At 41.6% G+C, this 15382-nt stretch overlaps 1 protein-coding gene across 1 annotated transcript in view; it reads right to left on the reverse strand.

Annotated features, from left to right (window-relative positions):
* DRD1 (dopamine receptor D1) overlaps positions 1-3870 on the reverse strand; it is a 55751-nt gene extending 51881 nt beyond the window's left edge. The window contains exons 1-2 of the mRNA XM_075856515.1: positions 3776-3870; positions 2551-3434 (exon numbers count right to left, since the gene is read on the reverse strand). The gene's annotated coding sequence lies outside the window, so the exon portion shown is untranslated. The remainder of the gene's footprint in view (positions 1-2550; positions 3435-3775) is intronic.
* Between the last annotated feature and the right edge of the window lie 11512 nt (positions 3871-15382).

Consider the following 15382-nt stretch of genomic DNA (forward strand, 5'->3'; position numbering starts at 1 on the left):
GCTGTACATTTTTGATACTTGCATTTCTCTATTTTGGGTAATGTAATGATATATAGCTGGTATATATTTTGCAGCTGTATCTACACAGTTAATGCTTGGTTACCATTTTATAATGCTAGATCTGAGTCTAGGGCTCTTACATAATACTTGACTCATTCAATACAGGAAGATGGATTCATTTGTCTACAGAACACATGGATGCACATGGCCATTTTCAGTCTGTTTATTGTTACATTTCTTGGCTTTTGGTGTCCACTATACAAACATAAATGAAATCTGCTGTCATCTAAAGTATTCTTCATGCAGCAACACTAGAGAATAATTCAGGAGCTGCTTCTCTGTAATGACATTCATTATGTAATGCAAATACTTCTAGGGCACAGCAAAAAGTCCAACGGGTAAAATGATGACGCTTGCTAATTACGGATTGTCTGGCGAAATAAAAGCACGCTGACTTTTATTTCTAGACTTAATCTCTATATTTAGTGTTTTAATATGCAAAAATTCCATTAGGGAAAACATTTTTAGTACAGCAAGAGAAACAGTAGTTAATAGAAAGATCATTATTAAGAAGATCAACCAATCGCGTTGTGCTATGGATGAAGAAGAGCTGAGTTTGCCATTTGGTACAACTTATTTTGCTACTAGGTGTTATCTTTGGATTTAAATACAATAGGTATGCAGGTAAACCTAGTAAATTATTTAGAGAGCTAGCCCAATGCAGCCCTAGTGACTCAAATGACATATTCAGCTCTGCTACATATGTTATAGCAGAGAACTGTTTATTTTGCAACAAAATGTTTCACATGTAGTAAATCAAGGTATTAGATCTCAATCAAAGTTCTTCAAGACACTTGGAAAAGTATGTTATTGCTCTTGACATAATATAAATGAATGGCTGGTTGAACTTGTTTTCCGTAGGCCTCATTCACACCTGGTTTTTCTTTCAGTGTTTTGAGGCCAGGATCACACACACAGTTTTGAGGCAGTTTTTGGGTCAGCTCTTTGAGCGAAGCACAGCAGTGGACACAATAGAATGTGTGTGTGTGTGTGTGTGTGTGTGTGTGTGTGTGTGTGTGTGTGTGTGTGTGTGTGTGTGTGTGTGTGTGTGTGTGTGTGTGTGTGTGTGTGATCCTGGCCTTACAGGCCTTTCTGGTGGCGTTTCTGTCACTTTGTAACTTTTTCAACACGCGTTTTTCATGTCCTATAAAGAAAGTTATTAAACTAATTTCCAGAAAGAAAACACACCCAGAGCTTGCTGTGCTTTTGAAAAAAAACAAAATGTCACTAACCCCAAAGACTCCACAAAAAAAGCCACAAACCAAAAAGCTGTGTACGTAGGCGTTCTCATATATTTTACTGTAAATTAGCATCTGGCGTTTAGTGTAAAACGGCAACAAACCAAAATCGCCATGCCAAACCCAGCATGCCTTCAGTGGCTTAAAATTGAGTACAACTGCAAAATAGTAACTTTATTTACGGTTATCTAACATAATAAAGGCTTTGTGACATGAACAACGTTTTGATTTAGAACTTTATATACTGTGTGTGTGTGTGTGTGTGTGTGTGTGTGTGTGTGTGTGTGTGTGTGTGTTTGTGTGCGTGTGCGTGTGTGTGTGTGTGTGTGTGTGTGTGTATATATGTATGTGTGAGTGTGTATATATATGTGTGCGTGTGTGTGTGTGTGTGTGTATGTGTGTATATGTGTGTGTGTGTGTATGTGCATATGTGTATGTATGTATGTGTGTGTGTGTGTGTGTATATATGTGTATATGTGTGGGTGTAGGTATGTGTGTGTGTGTGTGTGTGTGTGTGTGTGTGTGTATGTGTACGTATGCATGTGTGTGTGTGTGTGTGTGTGTGTATATATATATGTGTGTATGTGTGTGTGTGTGTGTGTGTGTGTGTGTGTGTGTGTGTATGTATGTATGTGTGTATGTGTATACATATATGTATATATGTATATGTATATATGTGTATTGTGAGCCCCAGTGGATTTAGGGATTAACGTGAGTAATTACAACCTGTGTACAGGGTTGCATAATATGTTGGTGCTATATAAATAACAAGTAATGAATGAATCACATGTTTAATCCGTTTTTCCTTTAAATTGTTTGTCATTCGGATGTCGCTATGGCCAAAGGAACTTTGTAAAGATGTCTTTTCACTGGAAGGACAATTATTGCTATCAGATATAACTATCTTCAACACATCAGCTATCAAACATTGGCATCTTAGTAGGTTTGTATATTTGTAAGATCAAATGATTCCCAATTACCCTTGAATCTCCTCATTATAAGCTCCCATAGAGCTCAGTTTATCTTCAGCCATTAAAAGCCCACATTGGAGGCTTCATTATTCCGGTCTGCATATCTAGGACACTGTAGGCAGCCCTAAATGTATCACACAGAATAAATGTCACTGCATTATTTATTTATTTGATATGCCTTCGATGCTGCAGATGTTGTTAAAGCCCACTCTCCATTGCCTATCTGCTTTGATATACAGCAGATTTCATGTATGCATTGTGAAATAATGATCATACTGTACCTGGAGGACCTGAAGCTCGAGCCTTCATAGGAGACGAACCAGAGGATCTTGCCGTGTCAGAGTTTCTGTTTACTTGATAATAGATTTTCATCCCGGACCATTCTCCCAGTTTGACTGTACTTTTACATTCTTCTCGCTTGTCATTTAAAAGGCTTGAGTTCAAATTGCTCCTTAATTCTCTGTAAACTTCATATTTATTTCCTAAAATATTCAGACAATATATATTTGTCCCCAGAGCTTATATTTCACCACCGTCCCAATTCCTTTATGCCAACGACCAACTGAACCTTGGGATTAATCATATTGCCTCTGGTGAGATCCTCTAAGAAATAGCAACAGTATGAACGATGCCACATGTCAAATGTGTTTCTATGTAAAGTGCAAAATCATTTCAAAGTCAGCCAAAGAAAATGAATAGATTCTATGCCTCAGGGGCGGTCATATCAAGAAGCCTCATCTGCATCACTCCGAAAGTATTCTTCAATATTTGTCCATAGACGATCTCCAAAGTCGGCTCTTAGAAAGTATCAACACAAGCAGTTTAGGATGGTAGCCAAAAGTTTCATCTCGGGATCATGGTTTGGCTCTAAATGTTTGGATCTCTGAAGGTTTTTTTTGTGTACATAAAAGAGGGGTCCAGGCAGGAGGTACCCGGCTTCTGTCCTCCAGATGTTACGTTTTCGGACTGATTTGCATCATTCAGCATCTTTACATTAACCAGCGGCATCCGTCTGATCCAGAATGAACCAATTTACTATGAGAGAAGAGTTAAGTTATTCTTTGCATGGTCCTCTTCTATGAAATATCATCATGGCCTCGTGTTCCTCAAGTCTACCTAAGTTTCACACATTCAGTGTCCAGAATCTTTGGTTATTCAGTTCCTCCTAAGATTATATACATGACACAGTAACAAGACACAAAGATATAGTTCAGTGAAAAATAACAGAAAAAAATATTATTCTATTATGTGTGTTCACACTCATGAGACTGAATGAAGCCACCACCACCACCATAGACAAAAACCTACTAAAAAAATAAATCAATATAAAATGACATGCAAATTAATAAAGAATAAAAAAAACTTTAAAAAATGTAGGTTGTAAATGTCACCCATATATATTATTCCTTTACCTTTCTATAACATTAAGTAGAAATAAATGTACACTATATGCAGACATGAAGAACTAAGCTTCAGCATATCACTCATCCAGCAGGCATCACTTACATGGATCTTGAAGAATTCATCTGATCCTCAAGATGATTCCGACCTCATCTTGTTGTAGATGAAAGTAGCCTTCCTATTAAAACAATGCTGTCTTGTCTTCTTCACTTTGAGAGTGCTGCTGTATCTCCCAGCTTGGTTATGCTCTTCATTCCATTGTTAAATTATCTGACGTCCTGTACAGAGAATATGTATTCAGATCGCCCTCTAGTGGTCCAAAATGGAAAGGCACTCCACAAAATAACATTCATTGCGATGCAATAGATTTTGGAACATACCCTTTGGGTTATCAGGGCTCATTTAATTATTTAGCACTTAGGTGTTAAACTTAGTAGCTATTCATACACTTCATTTCATTTACTGCATTAGTAGATGGGTGAACGATTGACATTTCAGTGCAAAATTGGGCAAATTACATTTGTAGGGAACAGAGGGATGCGATATGCATATAAAGTGATGAACCTATGTTAAATATATTAAGAAATGGTATATATAGCAACTCAGTAATATATATTTATGGACCAAGTAAGATGCTGAGAATTTATACTCTAGGAAAAAAGCGTATTTTCGAGAATGCCTTCGATAGCAATTTACTATTATACAATGTAGGTTTACTTTAATGGTTTTCCTATCATAGAAAGCGATGCATTTCCTTAGGATATCACCCCCACCGATCCCAGGAAAGAAGTTCTTGCAGCCCTGGATTAGCAATTTTCCCCTGTACTCCCAGTCAACCGCTGTGCAGGTAACTATAACACAGCTCCATTCAAGCTAAACCAGCAAGGGGACCTATACATTCACAGGATCGGTGGGGGTCCCAGGAGATAGGCCCTGACCAATCAGAACATGATGGCATATTCTCACTTTCCTTGAGGTGAAAATTCTTTAATGCTCTGTTCACACTAGCATCGGGACTTCAGTTTATAACGGAGCCATGACAGCTGTGACGGATCCCAACAAATCCTGTCAGATGGCATTAACTTATAAAAGAGCCATCAGGTTTCTATCGGAATTTAGTATTTTTTTTATTTCAAGACTAGCGCTGCTATGGTGATCGAAGTACCGTCTAGTAGAATCGCACGGGGTCCAGGTATTGCAGGCTTCATATGCATTTTAACCACAACATCTCAAAGCGACCCTAATCCTACCTTGGCTTTAGGTATTTTAGCTAGTTAAAGGGGTTGTCCGGTTTCAGCAAATTAATGTTATTTTCTGCATAATTAAAAGTTATACAATTTTTCTATATACTTTCTGTATTAACTCCTCATGGTTTTCAAGATCTCTGCTTGCTGTCATTCAGTAGAAACATTCATTGTTTTCTTCCAGTGGATAAAATTCTGTCCATGGTCATGTGATGGACACACAGGTGCATGGCTTGTTACAATTACAGTATGTAGATCAGAGCTGTGTATTCTAATGACCCCAGCCCTTGTGTGTCCATCACATGACCATGGACAAAATTCTATTGACTGGAAGAAAATGCATGTACATAACCATCGGTAGTGCCGTCAGAGCGTCAGCGCTGGATTTTTGGGGGCAAGGATAGGTAAGTATTGCTTTTTTGGCTTATTTATCTCATTTCTATCCAAGTTCACAAACCGGATAACCACAATAAGATGTAGTTTTAGATCAACATTTTTCATTTTCACAAGGAATAAAGAAGAAAAAGAACCCCAACATTTGTAAAGTAATTTCTCCCGAGTACGGTAACACCCCATATGTGGTTATAATAGGCTGTTTACATATATGGGAGCATTCAGAAGAAAAGGAGCGGTATTTAACTTTTGGAGCGTAGATTTTGCTGGAATGGTTTGCGGACGCCATGTTGCATTTGCAAAACCACTGATGTACCAAACAAAAGTGACCACGTTTTAGAAACTACGCCCTTAAAGGCATTTATCAAGGGGTGTAGTGAGAATTTAGACTCCACAGGTGTTTTTCAGAAATTAATACGCAGTGGATGGTGCAAAGTGAAAATTGCAATTTTTCCATTGATCTGCCTATTCACCGCACAATATGTTGTGCCCAGATTGTACCACTGGAGAACCTTACCCCATAAATTGTTAAGCGTGTTCTCCCGGGTATGGTAATGCCTTACTTGTGGCCATAAATTGCTGTTTAGGCACACTGTAGGGCTAAGAAGGAATAGACCGCCATTTTGAGCATGGATTTTGCTTGGTAATAGTTCTGTTTGGGGTTTTGCTGGTATTTCAGTTTATAATGTGGTGGCATATGCAATCTGTGCGGAGTACATCAGGGGTATATGTAATCTGTGCGGAGTATATCAGGGGTATATGTAATCTGTGCGGAGTACATCAGGGTATATGTAATCTGTGCGGAGTACATCAGGGCATAATAAGAGGGTATAATAATGGGGTAAATAATACAATTATCCATAGATGTGTGTTACGCTGTGAAGCGATCCGTTATGCGCAGGCCGGTGTCACACTGATAAACGGTTTTCTTTCTTATCCCCCTTCTGTAACGCTCTGCACCTATTGGGGAATTTTTCTCCTTCGTAGTTTGGGAAATATTGCTGGGAAAGTTTTGCGCTGGTATAATACGGGCGCCCTCGCTTCCAGCGGATGTGCCATGTTCCTTCCCTTTCCTAGTTCCTAAATACTAGGGCCCTGAAACTGAAGGAATGTTCCCCTCCGGCCAGGGGTGAACCTAGCCCCTCTGCTGCCTGAGGCGAACTATAAAAAGGTGCCCCCCAATCTATTGGAGTTTTCTCATTACTACCTTTACACATAAAACACGCAATATATATATATATAAAAAAAAAAGGAAAACATTTGTTGTTTATTTGTAAAGTGATGTTTAATGTATAGAGAAGATTTAAAGAACTCTTTTTACTGTATTACTTTAGTATCATAGATCAGCAACGCAGCATTAACACTGAAAATGGTTTAACATCTTCTATGCCCCCTTTTTATTACCTAATTGACTTATGATTTTTAACCGAGTTCAGTGGCCCGGCGTGGACGGCATGATGCAGTGACGTCATCGTGCCGGGCAGTTGACGTCATCAGCGTGCTCCCGATCTCTTGTAGGCCTAAGGCCTAAACCAGGCTGTGGCCTACAAGAGCAAACGGCGGAGCAGGGGTTTCTATTGTGGCAAATTCATTTTTTTTTTACATTTTATACTGCTAACCTTTTTTTGGTAGGTTCCGCTGGACCATTTGGACTACGTCGTAGATTCATTGGACTACTTCAATGATCTACGTTAAAAAAATAAAATAAAATTGTGAAAGAGGGTTGCATGGGGGAGTTTTGATTTCAATAAAAAAAAAATCTTATGTCTGTTTTTTTTTAATACTTTATTATGGCCTTAGTAATGGCAGCTGCCTGATTGACAGCGTTCAATTACTAAGGCTGGGGCTTAGCATTAGCCAGTAAAAAGGCTATCACTAACCCCTATTATTACCCCGGTTCCCACTGCCGCCAGGGATACCGGGAAGAGTCGAGTACGATTCAGTACCTGGCCATCTGAAACGACTGTTAGGAATCAGGCTGGTATTATCAGGCTGGGAAGGGCCAAAAAAGTGGCCCTTCCCACCCTGGGGATGCTAGGCTGCAGCTGCTTTATTGTATCTGGCTGGTTACGAAAAATTGGGGAAACCCCTCGTCATTTTTTAAAAATACATTTAAAAAAAAATTACGTGAGATCCCCTCCATTTTTCATAGCCAGCCAGATACAATAAAGCAGCAGCAGCCTAGCATTACCAGGGTGGGAAGGGCCATGGTTTTTGTCCCTTCCTAGCCTGATAGTACCAGCCTGTGGCCACCCAAGTGCCCTTCTCTTCAGACGGTCGGGTGCTGAGCTCTTCCCGGTACTCCTGGTGGCGGTGGGTACCGGGGTAATAATAGGGGTTAGTGATAGCCTTATTACTGGCTAACACTAAGCCCCTTCTTAGTAATGGACGCTCTCGATCAGACAGCAGCCATTACTAAGGCGGTAATGAAGTATTAAAAAACAGAGACATAAAGTAATTTATTTTATTGAAATGACAACTCTTCCACACAATCCACTTTAACCATTTTATTAAAAAAAAAAAGAAAAAAAGCGAAGTAGTCCAACGAATCTACGACGTAGTCCAAATGGTCCAGCGGAACCTACAAAACTAAAATTAGCAGTATGAAAATTAATATTAAGTTGGCTGCCCACACAGACGTACAAACATATGAATAAATAGCTACCTTCGGGAACATATTAAAATAATAAGAAAAATTAGGCCCATAAAATAAAACATATCAAATAAGAAAAAAAAAAATTATAACACCTTTCTTTTAAAGAGAACCTTTCATCTCCCCATACATGTACAGCTGAGTGCAGCATGTAATGGGGAGGGCCGCACAAACCCTGGGGCACTTTCCATTTTTTTCCTAGCCTCCTTCGTTATTTAGATATCGGTGCTGTAATATTTGGTGCCCGATATTTAAATAACCCCCTGAACTGTCAATGGGGAGGTAATTGGCAAGGGGGCGTGTAACATCGCTGTGACACTGTCCAATCAGCTACAGACAGTTTCAGAGCAAGAGCTGGACAGAGAGCGCGTGCGCGCGAGCGCGCAGCTCCGCCACCACTAAGGAACAGAAGAAGAGTGTGAATTCTTCTTCTTCTGTTTCATGGCATCGGAGCTGTGCGCGCACACACGCTCTCACTCTTTAGCTCTCGGCAGACAAGGACGACAAGACTGATCTCTCACCTGAGATCACAGTCTTGTACTTGCCTGCCGAGAGCTGAAGAGTGAGAGCGTGCGCGCGCACATGCTCTCCTCTCTCCAGCTCTTGCTGTTGACATTGTCCGTAGCTGATTGGACAGTGTCACAGCGATGTTACACGCCCCCTTGCCAATTACCGCCCCATTGGCAGTTCATGGGGTTATTTAAATATCGGCGCCAAACATTACGGCACCGATATCTAAGTAAGGAAAGAGGGTAGGAAATTTTTTTTTAAAGTGCCCCAGACCATTACATGCTGCACTCAAATGTAAATCTGTGGGCAGGTGAAAGATTCTCTTTAAAGTGTAACAACTTTTTAAAAAACTTTTGACATGTCAGAAGTTTTGATCAGTGGCGTCCGAACACTGAGACCCCCCACTAGTCGCTAAAACGAAGCAACAGAAGTGCTCGGGTGAGCGGTGTGCCACTTCAATTCTGTTTGGCTTTCCTTGGAGCAGTGTACGGGCTCAATAGAAAGTCTAGGAGTCCGTACACCGCTCACTCGGCTGAAAGTCGATCATAAATGAAGCGGCACAGCGCTCACCCGAGCACTTCTGCTGCTTCGTTTTAGCGATCGGTGGGGGCCTCAGCGCTCGGTCCCCCACCGATGAAAACTTCGGACATGTCACTATGATATATAAAGATATCTATTAATGCGATTGGTGCAAATTTTAATTACTTTTTATTGAAAATGATTTGTACTTTTTGAGATACAGCTGCTCTGTATCCTGTATACAGCGCAGCTGTATATAGCGCTGAGACCTGAATGCATTAGGTCGCCTATTACTGATCACATCTAAGTTATGAACTTAGATGTGATCGGTAACAGCTCGATCCTGCAGGACTCGCTGACACTGAATCAGTCAGTCCTGCTGACCTGACGGATACAGGATACAGCGCTATATACATTATATAATATATTTATTTTAATTAGCGGGGGCAGGTTTATGTGGAAGGATTAGGGCCTGTTCACATCAGCGTTGGCTTTCCGTTCCGGGGTTCCATGGGAGGTTTCCGTCGGGTGAACCCCGCAACGGAAAGTCAAACCAAAGGAAATCAATGGTGACGGAAACATTGCTAATGGTTTCCGTTCGTCACCATTCCGGCAGGTTTACGTTTTTGTGACGGAATCAATAGCGCAGTCGACTGCGCTAATGGTGACGGAAACGGAAGCTGTGGTTTCAGTTTGACTTTCCGTTGCGGGGTTACCTCCAACGGAACCCCAGAACGGAAAGCCAACGCTGATGTGAACAGGCCCTAAGGCTTCTTTCACACTAGCATTAATATACGTTTACCTCTCCTCCGTCAAAGGAAGAGAGGATCGATACGTTAAACGGAAAGCAACGGTTCCATTAGAATTACCATTGCTTTCAATGGTAATTCTTTTGTATCAGTTGCTTTCCGTTTGTCTCCGTTCGCTAAGTTTCAGTTTTTTTTAAAGGAAACAAAAGTGCAGTCTGCAGAACTTTTATTTCCGTTCAAAAGAACGGAAACCTAGTGAACGGAGACAAACGGAAAGCAACTGATACAAAAGAATTACCATTGAAAGCAATGGTAATTCTAATGGAACCGTTGCTTTCCGTTTAACGTATCGATCCTCGCCCTCTGACGGAAGAGAGGTAAATGTATATTAATGCTAGTGTGAACAAAGCCCAATACAAGATATTAATATAAAAAAAAAAAAAAACCCCAGCTGGGATTTGAACCAGCAACCTTCCATGTATAAGGCAGACAAGCTGACCACTACACAATAGAAGCTGTCATAGACAATCCCTGTGAAACTGTAGTAGTTGAGGGTTTACTATTAGTCTCTCCTGTCTCTCTGCTGCGTGTGGGTGGTGACTGGTCAGAGACTCACAGTCAGACTGGCTGCCGCAGCTGCCGCATTCAGTGTGCACTGTGAGTGACTGTGAGACTCACCAGTCACAGCCCTATTTGTAGCTTTCCCACGCTAATTAAGCACAGGAAAGCTACAAAGCCAGGAGTATACTACAAGGGGGGGGGGGCGTTTTACTGACAGCAGAGGGCTCTATAGGGGGGAATTATCCCCCCCAACATAGAGCCCTGACTAGTTAGTATACTGAAAGGTTAGGGGGGTCTGAGCATCTGACTGACTGCTCTAAAGGGGGGGGCAGAATCCCCCCCTATAGAGCTCTCTGCAGTAAGTCAGACCCTCCCCCACCCACACTAATCGTTGCATTATAGTGATGTGAGGGCTCTATGGGGTGGATTATTCCAGCCCCATAGAGCCCTCTGCTGTTGGTAAAATGGCCAGACCCCCCCTTGCAGTATACTCACGTCACGGGTCCCGGTCCCAGCAAGGCAGGAACTTACCTCTGCTGCTCGTCGCTCCTCCTGCAGACTTGCTCCTCTCTGCCTGCATGTGCTGTGTGCAGCGTCAGAGAGGAGGAGGAGTATTACAGACGTTCGGCACGTCTCTCCCCGGTCCAGTCCGTCCCGGGCTGAAAATGCCGCCCCCCCATTTGGGTAGGTGGTGCCGCCTGAGGCCGTCGGCTCACCTGGCCTCATGGCAGATGCGGCACTGCCTCCGGCCTGCGCATTGAGATGTTTTTTCATCACCGCATTACTAGTGCCATAACTTTTTTATTTTTCAGTTGATTGAGTGGTGTGCAGGCTTGTTTTTTGCGAGACGGGCTGTAGATTTTATTGGTACCATTTTCGAACACATACGACTTTTTGATCACTTTCTATTTCATTTTTTGGTAAAGGAAATGACCAAAAACAAGCAATTCTGGAATAGTGTTTTATTGGAGTTTTTTTCTGCATCCCCAGTGTGCCATAAATTACATGTTAACTTTATTCTGCGGGTCAATACGATTACGGCGATAACAAATTTATATAGTTTTTTTTATATATTGCAGCTTTTGCACAATAAAATCACTTTTTTTATAAAATCATTTGTTTTCTGTGTCACCATATTCTAAGACCCATAACTTTTTTCTTTTTGTGTGGACAAAGCGGTGTCAGGGATTATTTTTTGCGGGACGGATTGTAATTTTTATTGGTACTATTTTGGAGTAAATGTGACTTTTTGATCACTTTTTATAGCATTTTTTGGGAGGAGATGTGACCTAAAAACAAAGATTCTGGTGTTGTTTTTCATGGGTTTTATTTAAGCCTTCACCATGCGGGATGAATTACATAACGGTTTTATAGTTTGGGTCGTTGCAGATGCGGCAATACCAATTATATATAGTTTTTTTTAATTTTTTACGTTTTTTCCCATAATAAAGACTTATTATGGGAAAAAAGGCAGTTTAGCTTTTATTTACTTGAAACTTGTGTGTTTTCATTGTTTTATGCCATTTTTATTAACTTTTTTTAACTTTTCTGACTTGTCCCACTAGGGGACTTGAGGACCTGATGCCCCGATCACTACTCTATTATTCACTGACAGCAAGCCTATGAGGAACCGCAGCAGGTGGGTCCTCATCGGCTCCTGTACAAGACAGACACGGACACCATTATTTGGCCTCCGATTGCCATCGCAACCCAGCGATTGCGTCGCTGGGTTGCTGGTCAGGTTAAAACCCATCAGAGGCTGCGCTCTATTGAGCGCACCATCTGAAGGGTTAATCGGCCGGATCAGAGAATAGTTCCGGTCCTGGCAGTTACAGGAGGGTGCCAGCTGTATAATTCAGCTGTACTGTGGTTTGCGGGAACACCTTCCTGACAGCGCCGTGTATATATATGTGTGTATATATATATATATATATATATATATATATATATATATATATATATAAATATATATGTACACTTATGAATGGATTTTTTTTAAATTGACTTTTATTAATTTTCCATCAACTTAGGTGTGATCAATTTAAAGAGACTCTGTCACCACATTATAAGTGCCTTCTATCTCCTACATAATCTGATCGGCACTGTAATGTAGATCACAGCAGTGGTTTTTATTTAGAAAAACAATACATTTTTATGGAGTTATGACCTATTTTAGATTTATGAAAATGACTTTCTTAATAGACAATTGGGCATGTTTTTACTTTTTAAGTGGGCGTTGTAAAGAGAAGTGTATGACGCTGACCAATCAGTGACCAATCAGCGTCATACACTTCTCTCCATGCATGTACTCAGACATCGTGATCTTGCGAGATCACGATGTGCTGTCACTCACACATTACCTTCACTGAAGTGTCTTGAGAGTGAATAGACATCGCTTCCAGCCAGGACAGTACAGCGTGATCTCGATGTGCTGTAAGTCCCACACAAATGTTACCGAAGTGTCGGGATTGTGAATAGACATCGCGTCCTGGCTGGAAGCGATGTCTATTCACTCTCAAGACACTTTAGTAAAGTTAATGTGTGAGTAAGTGACAGCATATCGTGATCTCGCAAGATCACGATGTCTGAGTACATGAATGGAGTGAAGTGTATGACGCTGATTGGTCAGCGTCATACACTTCTCTTTACAACGCCCACTTGGTCAAAAAGTAAAAACACGCCCAATTGTCTATTAAGAAACTCATTAGCATAAATCTAAAATAGGTCATAACTCCGTCAAAATTTATTGTTTTTCTAAATAAAAACCACTTCTGTAACCTACATTACAGCACTGATCATATTATGTAGGAGATAGGGCACTAATAATGTGGTGACAGAGCCTCTTTAAGATAGATCCTGTGTGTCAGAGACACACAGGACCCGCCTGTAATGACCAGCAGGTTTGTGGCCCCACTGGGCTACGCCACTCGTTTGGATTTGGGCCACTTCTAAGGGCGTTGCCTAATCAGCCTCCGCGGTCTTCACCCTTTAACCCTATACAGGAATATGGTCTTCGCTGCGGGGAGGCTGCCAAGTTGATACCTCTTGAGGGGGTCCCAGCAGAGTAACTGCTGGCCAGACAGGTGCTTGGCAGGAACAGGTAGATGGTACCTTGGTGGATGGAGGCTTGATTGTAGGTCACAGGTGGCTGGTGGATAGCAGACAGCGGTACACAGGCAGGTAACAGGTGACAGGCAGGTAGCAGATTACTTGACGCAGGCTGGTAGCGGATTACTGAATGCAGGCTAGTAGCGGATTACTGGATGCAGGCTGGTAGCGGATTACTGAATGCAGGGTGGTAGCAGATCACTGAATGCAGGTTGGTAGCGGATTACTGAATGCAGGCTGGTAGCGGATTACTGGATTCAGGGTGGTAGCGGTTAACTGTATGCAGGCTGGTAGTGGATAACTGGAGGCAGGCTGGTAGCAGATTACTGGATAGAGGCTGATAGTGGATTACTGGACACAGGCCGGTAGGGGATTACTGGACATAGGCTGGTACTGGACAACTGGATACAGGATGATAACTGGCAGCAATAGCAGATGGGATAAGGTGCATATAGGTACCTTCGCAGGATAACTCTAGGTTGTTCCAAACTTGCTCAGGCACCTGGGAGATGGTGAAGGTGCCTTAAATAGACCTGGGGAGCAGCAGATTGGGTGAATATTGAATTTTGCGCACGCTAACCCTTTAAGACAAAGCTGAGGCGCGCAAAGTGTACACAGTGGCCGCGGGCAGGAGACAGCAGAGGATGACGGTGGCCTCGTGGAAGGACAGGCTGCCAAGGAAGGTACAAGACCTGGCGGCGGGGACCGCCGTTACACTGCCTATCAATTGAGCCGTCAGTTCAGCTGAACTGAAGGAAATGGCTGAGAGAGAACAATACAGCTTCTGTGTATAAGGAATACAAAGAGGCTGCATCGTAAAAAGTAAAAACGTATTTTATAAAAGTCAATTACAAAAGTGCTTAAAACGCACAAAAAAAATTACATTCAAATAGTGTAAATAGCCTTTATGCTTTATTTATTTAAAATAAAAATCCCTTTAACAAGCCAAAATATCCATTACAGCCACGGTACCAAAATAATTGCCTCTGATCTATGAAAATTTGTTTCACTAATTGAAACATCTATCAAGACATTCTAAGGCCTAATGCACACATCCTTCACCATTTTCACGTCCGTTTAAAACGGATCCGTGTGTCCGTTATGACTTCCGTGTGCTTTCCGTTGTCACTCCGTGTCCGTTCTATTGTTCTGTTTTAACAGGTTCCCGACCTCTGGCCGTAAATATACGGCCAGCGGTCAGGGTCTCTAAAGTCCGCCGTATAGACTATTTACGGCGGCACTTCAGAGACTGTGCACGCGCGATCGCGTGCACACAGCTCTGTGCCCTGGCTGTTGCTAACAGCCATGGGCACTGGGCAGAATGTCAGGGGTCAATCTTTTGGCCCCTGAACATGTGATCGCTGTGACAACCAATCACAGCGATCACATGCATTTCTGCATAGAAAACAGTGTGCACGCGATCGCGTGCACACAGCCCTGTGCCCACGCTGTTACCAACAGCTCTGGGCACTGGGCAGAGTATCAGGGACCAATCTGATGGTCCCTGAACATGTGGTCGCTGTGAAAACCTATCACAGCGACCACATTTGTTTTATTTGGACTTTTCTGGCAGTAAATCTCCTGCCTCTTTTCTTCTCCTCAAACATTGTTTCAGTTTGAGGAGAAGAAGAGACTCGGGAGAATTGCTGCCAGAAGATTACAGTTACAGTTACACAAAAAATACAGTTACACTCTAAAACATTCTCTGTATAGATAGATTTCTATCTATCTATACAATCTATCTATCCATCTATCTTTTTTTCTATATATCTACCTTTCTATCTTTTATTCTATTAGAATAGGCAGGTAGGGAGTATATAATTATATATATATCCACATATATATATAATATATATAGCAATAGCGGTTTATTTTTTTGTTAGCGGTAGTGTAGATATATATAGCAGTTAGTTTGTGTGTTTTATATAAAAAAAAACAAAAAAAAACAAACAATTTGTTTAGTTAGTGTTAGTTA

This window comes from Rhinoderma darwinii, chromosome 3, assembly GCF_050947455.1.
Source record: "Rhinoderma darwinii isolate aRhiDar2 chromosome 3, aRhiDar2.hap1, whole genome shotgun sequence".
Lineage (NCBI taxonomy): Eukaryota > Metazoa > Chordata > Amphibia > Anura > Rhinodermatidae > Rhinoderma > Rhinoderma darwinii.